This window comes from Taudactylus pleione, unplaced genomic scaffold (genome assembly GCF_031769625.1).
Source record: "Taudactylus pleione unplaced genomic scaffold, aTauple2 ptg001270l, whole genome shotgun sequence".
NCBI classification, from domain to species: domain Eukaryota; kingdom Metazoa; phylum Chordata; class Amphibia; order Anura; family Myobatrachidae; genus Taudactylus; species Taudactylus pleione.
In genome coordinates, this window is record NW_028285670.1 from 372501 (window position 1) to 380000 (window position 7500).

At 37.9% G+C, this 7500-nt stretch overlaps 3 non-coding genes and 30 pseudogenes across 3 annotated transcripts; all 33 read right to left on the reverse strand.

Moving 5' to 3' along the window:
• LOC148444928 (5S ribosomal RNA) overlaps positions 1-88 on the reverse strand; it is a 119-nt pseudogene extending 31 nt beyond the window's left edge.
• A 115-nt stretch (positions 89-203) lies between these two features.
• On the reverse strand, positions 204-322 carry LOC148444929 (5S ribosomal RNA; annotated as a pseudogene).
• A 116-nt stretch (positions 323-438) lies between these two features.
• Positions 439-557, reverse strand: LOC148444930 (5S ribosomal RNA; annotated as a pseudogene).
• Positions 558-673: 116 nt separating this feature from the next.
• On the reverse strand, positions 674-792 carry LOC148444931 (5S ribosomal RNA; annotated as a pseudogene).
• A 116-nt stretch (positions 793-908) lies between these two features.
• Positions 909-1027, reverse strand: LOC148444932 (5S ribosomal RNA; annotated as a pseudogene).
• A 116-nt stretch (positions 1028-1143) lies between these two features.
• LOC148444933 (5S ribosomal RNA) lies at positions 1144-1262 on the reverse strand. The gene has a single exon (XR_015875417.1). It is a non-coding gene; the product is annotated as a 5S ribosomal RNA (ribosomal RNA).
• A 116-nt stretch (positions 1263-1378) lies between these two features.
• LOC148444934 (5S ribosomal RNA) lies at positions 1379-1497 on the reverse strand (annotated as a pseudogene).
• A 116-nt stretch (positions 1498-1613) lies between these two features.
• On the reverse strand, positions 1614-1732 carry LOC148444935 (5S ribosomal RNA; annotated as a pseudogene).
• A 115-nt stretch (positions 1733-1847) lies between these two features.
• On the reverse strand, positions 1848-1966 carry LOC148444936 (5S ribosomal RNA; annotated as a pseudogene).
• Positions 1967-2082: 116 nt separating this feature from the next.
• Positions 2083-2201, reverse strand: LOC148444937 (5S ribosomal RNA; annotated as a pseudogene).
• A 115-nt stretch (positions 2202-2316) lies between these two features.
• Positions 2317-2435, reverse strand: LOC148444938 (5S ribosomal RNA; annotated as a pseudogene).
• A 115-nt stretch (positions 2436-2550) lies between these two features.
• On the reverse strand, positions 2551-2669 carry LOC148444939 (5S ribosomal RNA; annotated as a pseudogene).
• A 116-nt stretch (positions 2670-2785) lies between these two features.
• On the reverse strand, positions 2786-2904 carry LOC148444940 (5S ribosomal RNA; annotated as a pseudogene).
• A 116-nt stretch (positions 2905-3020) lies between these two features.
• Positions 3021-3139, reverse strand: LOC148444941 (5S ribosomal RNA; annotated as a pseudogene).
• A 115-nt stretch (positions 3140-3254) lies between these two features.
• LOC148444942 (5S ribosomal RNA) lies at positions 3255-3373 on the reverse strand (annotated as a pseudogene).
• A 116-nt stretch (positions 3374-3489) lies between these two features.
• Positions 3490-3608, reverse strand: LOC148444943 (5S ribosomal RNA; annotated as a pseudogene).
• A 116-nt stretch (positions 3609-3724) lies between these two features.
• LOC148444944 (5S ribosomal RNA) lies at positions 3725-3843 on the reverse strand. Its single transcript, XR_015875419.1, has one exon. It is a non-coding gene; the product is annotated as a 5S ribosomal RNA (ribosomal RNA).
• Positions 3844-3959: 116 nt separating this feature from the next.
• Positions 3960-4078, reverse strand: LOC148444945 (5S ribosomal RNA; annotated as a pseudogene).
• Positions 4079-4194: 116 nt separating this feature from the next.
• On the reverse strand, positions 4195-4313 carry LOC148444946 (5S ribosomal RNA; annotated as a pseudogene).
• A 115-nt stretch (positions 4314-4428) lies between these two features.
• LOC148444947 (5S ribosomal RNA) lies at positions 4429-4547 on the reverse strand (annotated as a pseudogene).
• Positions 4548-4663: 116 nt separating this feature from the next.
• Positions 4664-4782, reverse strand: LOC148444948 (5S ribosomal RNA; annotated as a pseudogene).
• A 116-nt stretch (positions 4783-4898) lies between these two features.
• LOC148444949 (5S ribosomal RNA) lies at positions 4899-5017 on the reverse strand (annotated as a pseudogene).
• A 116-nt stretch (positions 5018-5133) lies between these two features.
• On the reverse strand, positions 5134-5252 carry LOC148444950 (5S ribosomal RNA; annotated as a pseudogene).
• Positions 5253-5368: 116 nt separating this feature from the next.
• On the reverse strand, positions 5369-5487 carry LOC148444951 (5S ribosomal RNA; annotated as a pseudogene).
• Positions 5488-5603: 116 nt separating this feature from the next.
• LOC148444952 (5S ribosomal RNA) lies at positions 5604-5722 on the reverse strand. The gene has a single exon (XR_015875526.1). It is a non-coding gene; the product is annotated as a 5S ribosomal RNA (ribosomal RNA).
• A 116-nt stretch (positions 5723-5838) lies between these two features.
• Positions 5839-5957, reverse strand: LOC148444953 (5S ribosomal RNA; annotated as a pseudogene).
• Positions 5958-6073: 116 nt separating this feature from the next.
• Positions 6074-6192, reverse strand: LOC148444954 (5S ribosomal RNA; annotated as a pseudogene).
• Positions 6193-6308: 116 nt separating this feature from the next.
• On the reverse strand, positions 6309-6427 carry LOC148444955 (5S ribosomal RNA; annotated as a pseudogene).
• Positions 6428-6542: 115 nt separating this feature from the next.
• LOC148444956 (5S ribosomal RNA) lies at positions 6543-6661 on the reverse strand (annotated as a pseudogene).
• Positions 6662-6777: 116 nt separating this feature from the next.
• On the reverse strand, positions 6778-6896 carry LOC148444957 (5S ribosomal RNA; annotated as a pseudogene).
• A 116-nt stretch (positions 6897-7012) lies between these two features.
• LOC148444958 (5S ribosomal RNA) lies at positions 7013-7131 on the reverse strand (annotated as a pseudogene).
• A 115-nt stretch (positions 7132-7246) lies between these two features.
• On the reverse strand, positions 7247-7365 carry LOC148444959 (5S ribosomal RNA; annotated as a pseudogene).
• Positions 7366-7480: 115 nt separating this feature from the next.
• LOC148444960 (5S ribosomal RNA) overlaps positions 7481-7500 on the reverse strand; it is a 119-nt pseudogene continuing 99 nt past the window's right edge.

Below are 7500 nucleotides of genomic sequence, written 5' to 3' on the forward strand. Positions count from 1 at the left end.
TCCCGTCCAAGTACTAAACAGGCCCAACACTGCATAGCTTCCAAGATCAAACGAGATTGGGCATGTCCAGTGTGGTTTGGCTGTAGGTGCTCAAAAACATTAACTTTAGACCTCTTTTACTTCTTAACTCAAGTAAATTCAATGATTAGTTGAAAAATGAAATTTAAAATGTAATAGAAAAGAATGTTATGGCAGTATAAAATTACCTACAGCACCTGGGATTCCAAGGTGGTCTCCCATCCAAGTACTAACCAGGCCCAACACTGCACAGCTTCCAAGATCAGACGATATTGGGCATGTCCAGTGTGCTTTGGCTGTAGGTGCCACAAACCAATAATTTTAGACCTCTATTACTTCTTAACTCATGTAAATTCATTGATAAGTTGAAAAAATTAAATGTAAAATGTAATAGAAAAGAATGTTATGGCAGTATAAAATTACCTACAGCTCCTGGTATAACCAGGTGGTCTCCCATCCAAGTACTAACCAGGCCCAACACTGCATAGCTTCCAAGTTCAGACGAGATTGGGCATGTCCAGTGTGGTTTGGCTGTAGGTGCTCAAACACATTAACTTTAGACCTCTATTACTTCTTAACTCAAGTAAATTCATTGATAAGTTGAAAAAATTAAATGTAAAATGTAATAGAAAAGAATGTTATGGCAGTATAAAATTACCTACAGCACCAGGTATTCCCAGGTGGTCCCCCATCCAAGTACTAACCAGGCACAACACTGCATAGCTTCCAAGTTCAGACGAGATTGGGCATGTCCAGTGTGGTTTGGCTGTAGTTGCTCAAAAGCATTAACTTTTGACCTCTATTACTTCTTAACTCAAGTAAATTCATTGATAAGTTGAAAAAATTAAATGTAAAATGTAATAGAATAGACTGTTATGGCAGTATAAAATTACCTACAGCACCTGGTATTCCCAGGAGGACTCCCATCCAAGTACTAATCAGGCCCAACACTGCATAGCTTCCAAGATCAAACAAGATTGGGCATGTCCAGTGTGGTTTGGCAGTAGGTGCTCAAAAACATTAAGTTTAGACCTCTATTACTTCTTAACTCAAGTAAATTCATTGATAAGTTGAAAAAATTAAATGTAAAATGTAATAGAAAAGAATGTTATGGCAGTATAAAATTACCTACAGCACCTGGTATTCCCAGGTGGTCTCCCATCCAAGTACTAACCAGGCCCAACACTGCATAGCTTCCAAGATCAGATGAGATTGGGCATGTCCAGTGTGGTTTGACTGTAGGTGCTCAAAAACATTAACTTTAGACCTCTTTTACTTCTTAACTCAAGTAAATTCATTGATAAATTGAAAAAATGTAATGTAAAATGTAATAGAAAAGAATGTTATGGCTATATAAAATTACCTACAGCACCTGGTATTCCCAGGTGGTCTCCCGTCCAAGTACTAACCAGGCCCAACACTGCATAGCTTCCAAGATCAGACGAGATTGGGCATGTCCAGTGTGGTTTGGCTGTAGGTGCTCAAAAGCATTAACTTTAGACCTCTATTACTTCTTAACTCAAGTAAATTCATTGATAAGTTGAAAAAATTAAATGTAAAATGTAGTAGAATAGACTGTTATGGCAGTATAACATTACCTACAGCACCTGGGATTCCTAGGTGGTCTCCCATCCAAGTACTAACCAGGCCCACCACTGCATAGCTTCCAAGATCAGACGAGATTGGGCATGTCCAGTATGGTTTGGCTGTAGGTGCTCAAAAGCATTAACTTTTGACCTCTATTACTTCTTAACTCAAGTAAATTCAATGATAAGTTGAAAAATGAAATGTAAAATGTAATAGAAAAGAAAGTTTTGGCAGTATAAAATTACCTACAGCTCCTGGTATTCCCAGGTGGTCTCCCATCCAAGTACTAACCAGGCCCAACACTGCATAGCTTCCAAGATCAGACGAGATTGGGCATGTCCAGTGTGGTTTGGCTGTAGGTGCCCAAAGCCATTAACTTAAGACCTCTATTACTTCTTAACTCAAGTAAATTCATTGATAAGTTGAAAAAATTAAATGTAAAATGTAATAGAAAAGAATGTTATGGCAGTATAAAATTACCTACAGCACCTGGTATTCCCAGGTGGTCTCCCATCCAAGTACTAACCAGGCCCAACACTGCATAGCTTCCAAGTTCAGTCGAGATTGGGCATGTCCAGTGTGGTTTGGCTGTAGGTGCTCAAAAACATTAACTTTAGACCTCTTTTACTTCTTAACTCAAGTAAATTCAATGATTAGTTGAAAAATGAAATTTAAAATGTAATAGAAAAGAATGTTATGGCAGTATAAAATTACCTACAGCACCTGGCATTCCAAGGTGGTCTCCCGTCCAAGTACTAAACAGGCCCAACACTGCATAGCTTCCAAGATCAAACGAGATTGGGCATGTCCAGTGTGGTTTGGCTGTAGGTGCTCAAAAACATTAACTTTAGACCTCTTTTACTTCTTAACTCAAGTAAATTCAATGATTAGTTGAAAAATGAAATTTAAAATGTAATAGAAAAGAATGTTATGGCAGTATAAAATTACCTACAGCACCTGGGATTCCAAGGTGGTCTCCCATCCAAGTACTAACCAGGCCCAACACTGCACAGCTTCCAAGATCAGACGATATTGGGCATGTCCAGTGTGCTTTGGCTGTAGGTGCCACAAACCAATAATTTTAGACCTCTATTACTTCTTAACTCATGTAAATTCATTGATAAGTTGAAAAAATTAAATGTAAAATGTAATAGAAAAGAATGTTATGGCAGTATAAAATTACCTACAGCTCCTGGTATAACCAGGTGGTCTCCCATCCAAGTACTAACCAGGCCCAACACTGCATAGCTTCCAAGTTCAGACGAGATTGGGCATGTCCAGTGTGGTTTGGCTGTAGGTGCTCAAACACATTAACTTTAGACCTCTATTACTTCTTAACTCAAGTAAATTCATTGATAAGTTGAAAAAATTAAATGTAAAATGTAATAGAAAAGAATGTTATGGCAGTATAAAATTACCTACAGCACCAGGTATTCCCAGGTGGTCCCCCATCCAAGTACTAACCAGGCACAACACTGCACAGCTTCCAAGTTCAGACGAGATTGGGCATGTCCAGTGTGGTTTGGCTGTAGTTGCTCAAAAACATTAACTTTAGACCTCTTTTACTTCTTAACTCAAGTAAATTCAATGATTAGTTGAAAAATGAAATGTAAAATGTAATAGAAAAGAATGTTATGGCAGTATAAAATTACCTACAGCACCTGGCATTCCCAGGTGGTCTCCCATCCAAGTACTAAACAGGCCCAACACTGCATAGCTTCCAAGATCAAACGAGATTGGGCATGTCCAGTGTGGTTTGCCTGTAGGTGCTCAAAAGCATTAACTTTTGACCTCTATTACTTCTTAACTCAAGTAAATTCATTGATAAGTTGAAAAAATTAAATGTAAAATGTAATAGAATAGACTGTTATGGCAGTATAAAATTACCTACAGCACCTGGTATTCCCAGGAGGTCTCCCATCCAAGTACTAATCAGGCCCAACACTGCATAGCTTCCAAGATCAAACAAGATTGGGCATGTCCAGTGTGGTTTGGCAGTAGGTGCTCAAAAACATTAACTTTAGACCTCTTTTACTTCTTAACTCAAGTAAATTCATTGATAAGTTGAAAAAATTAAATGTAAAATGTAATAGAAAAGAATGTTATGGCAGTATAAAATTACCTACAGCACCTGGTATTCCCAGGTGGTCTCCCATCCAAGTACTAACCAGGCCCAACACTGCATAGCTTCCAAGATCAGATGAGATTGGGCATGTCCAGTGTGGTTTGACTGTAGGTGATCAAAAACATTAACTTTAGACCTCTTTTACTTCTTAACTCAAGTAAATTCATTGATAAATTGAAAAAATGTAATGTAAAATGTAATAGAAAAGAATGTTATGGCTATATAAAATTACCTACAGCACCTGGTATTCCCAGGTGGTCTCCCGTCCAAGTACTAACCAGGCCCAACACTGCATAGCTTCCAAGATCAGACGAGATTGGGCATGTCCAGTGTGGTTTGGCTGTAGGTGCTCAAAAGCATTAACTTTAGACCTCTATTACTTCTTAACTCAAGTAAATTCATTGATAAGTTGAAAAAATTAAATGTAAAATGTAGTAGAATAGACTGTTATGGCAGTATAAAATTACCTACTGCACCTGGGATTCCTAGGTGGTCTCCCATCCAAGTACTAACCAGGCCCACCACTGCATAGCTTCCAAGATCAGACGAGATTGGGCATGTCCAGTATGGCTTGGCTGTAGGTGCTCAAAAGCATTAACTTTTGACCTCTATTACTTCTTAACTCAAGTAAATTCAATGATAAGTTGAAAAATGAAATGTAAAATGTAATAGAAAAGAAAGTTTTGGCAGTATAAAATTACCTACAGCTCCTGGTATTCCCAGGTGGTCTCCCATCCAAGTACTAACCAGGCCCAACACTGCATAGCTTCCAAGATCAGACGAGATTGGGCATGTCCAGTGTGGTTTGGCTGTAGGTGCCCAAAGCCATTAACTTAAGACCTCTATTACTTCTTAACTCAAGTAAATTCATTGATAAGTTGAAAAAATTAAATGTAAAATGTAATAGAAAAGAATGTTATGGCAGTATAAAATTACCTACAGCACCTGGTATTCCCAGGTGGTCTCCCATGCAAGTACTAACCAGGCCCAACACTGCATAGTTTCCAAGATCAAACAAGATTGGGCATGTCCAGTGTGGTTTGGCAGTAGGTGCTCAAAAACATTAACTTTAGACCTCTTTTACTTCTTAACTCAAGTAAATTCATTGATAAGTTGAAAAAATTAAATGTAAAATGTAATAGAAAAGAATGTTTTGGCTGTATAAAATTTCCTACAGCAACTGGTATTCTCAGGTGGTCTCCCATCCAAGTACTAACCAGGCCCAACACTGCATAGCTTCCAAGATCAGACGAGATTGGGCATGTCCAGTGTGGTTTGACTGTAGGTGCTCAAAAACATTAACTTTAGACCTCTTTTTCTTCTTAACTCAAGAAAACTCATTGATAAGTTGAAAAAATGTAATGTAAAATGTAATAGAAAAGAATGTAATGGCTATATAAAATTACCTACAGCACCTGGTATTCCCAGGTGGTCTCCCCGCGAAGTACTAACCAGGCCCAACACTGCATAGCTTCCAAGATCAGACGAGATTGGGCATGTCCAGTGTGGTTTGGCAGTTGGTGCTCAAAAACATTAACTTTAGACCTCTTTTACTACTTAACTCAAGTAAATTCATTGATAAGTTGAAAAAATTAAATGTAAAATGTAATAGAAAAGAATGTTTTGGCTGTATAAAATTTCCTACAGCAACTGGTATTCTCAGGTGGTCTCCCATCCAAGTACAAACCAGGCCCAACACAGCAAAGCTTACAAGATCAGACGAGATTGGGCATGTCCAGTGTGGTTTGGCTGTAGGTGCTCAAAAGCATTAAATTTAGACCTCTATTACTTCTTAACTCAAGTAAATTCATTGATAAGTTGAAAAAATTAAATGTAAAATGTAATAGAAAAGAATGTTATGGCAGTATAAAATTACCTACAGCACCTGGTATTCCCAGGTGGTCTCCCATCCAAGTACTAACCAGGCCCAACACTGCATAGCTTCCAAGATCAGACGAGATTGGGCATGTCCAGTGTGGTTTGACTGTAGGTGCTCAAAAACATTAACTTTAGACCTCTTTTACTTCTTAACTCAAGAAAATTCATTGATAAGTTGAAAAAATGTAATGTAAAATGTAATAGAAAAGAATGTTATGGCAGTATAAAATTACCTACAGCACCTGGTATTCCCAGGTGGTCTCCCATCCAAGTACTAACCAGGCCCAACACTACATAGCTTCCAAGATCAGACGAGATTGGGCATGTCCAGTGTGGTTTGACTGTAGGTGCTCAAAAACATTAACTTTAGACCTCTTTTACTTCTTAACTCAAGAAAATTCATTGATAAGTTGAAAAAATGTAATGTAAAATGTAATAGAAAAGAATGTAATGGCTATATAAAATTACCTACAGCACCTGGTATTCCCAGGTGGTCTCCTCTCCAAGTACTAACCAGGCCCAACACTGCATAGCTTCCAAGATCAGATGAGATTGGGCATGTCCAGTGTGGTTTGGCTGTAGGTGCTCAAAAGCATTAACTTTAGACCTCTATTACTTCTTAACTCAAGGAAATTCATTGATAAGTTGAAAAAATTAAATGTAAAATGTAGTAGAAAAGACTGTTATGGCAGTATAAAATTACCTACAGCACCTGGGATTCCTAGGTGGTCTCCAATCCAAGTACTAACCAGGCCCACCACTGCATAGCTTTCAAGATCAGACGAGATTGGGCATGTCCAGTGTGGTTTGGCTGTAGGTGCTCAAAAACATTAACTTTAGACCTCTTTTACTTCTTAACTCAAGTAAATTCAATAATAAGTTGAAAAATGAAATGTAAAATGTAATGGAAAAGAATGTTATGGCAGTATAAAATTACCTACAGCACCTGGTATTCCCAGGTGGTCTCCCATTCAAGTACTAACCAGGCCCAACACTGCATAGCTTCCAATATCAGACGATATTGGGCATGTCCAGTGTGGTTTGGCTGTAGGTCCTCAAAAACATTAATTTTAGACCTCTATTACTTCTTAACTCAAGTAAATTCATTGATAAGTTGAAAAAATTAAATGTAAAATGTAATAGAAAAGAATGTTATGGCAGTATAAAATTACCTACAGCACCTGGTATTCCCAGGTAGTCTCCCATCCATCTACTAACCGGGCCCAACACTGCATAGCTTCCAAGTTCAGACGAGATTGGGCATGTCCTGTGTGGTTTGGCTGTAGGTGCTCAAAAACATTAACTTTAGACCTCTATTACTTCTTAACTCAAGTAAATTCATTGATAAGTTGAAAAAATTAAATGTAAAATGTAATAGAAAAGAATGTTATGGCAGTATAAAATTACCTACAGCACCTGGTATTCCCAGGTGGTCTCCCATCCAAGTACTAACCAGGCCCAACACTGCATAGCTTCCAAGTTCAGTCGAGATTGGGCATGTCCAGTGTGGTTTGGCTGTAGGTGCTCAAAAACATTAACTTTAGACCTCTTTTACTTCTTAACTCAAGTAAATTCAATGATTAGTTGAAAAATGAAATTTAAAATGTAATAGAAAAGAATGTTATGGCAGTATAAAATTACCTACAGCACCTGGCATTCCCAGGTGGTCTCCCGTCCAAGTACTAAACAGGCCCAACACTGCATAGCTTCCAAGATCAAACGAGATTGGGCATGTCCAGTGTGGTTTGGCTGTAGGTGCTCAAAAACATTAACTTTAGACCTCTTTTACTTCTTAACTCAAGTAAATTCAATGATTAGTTGAAAAATGAAATTTAAAATGTAATAGAAAAGAATGTTATGGCAGTATAAAATTACCTACAGCACCTGGGATT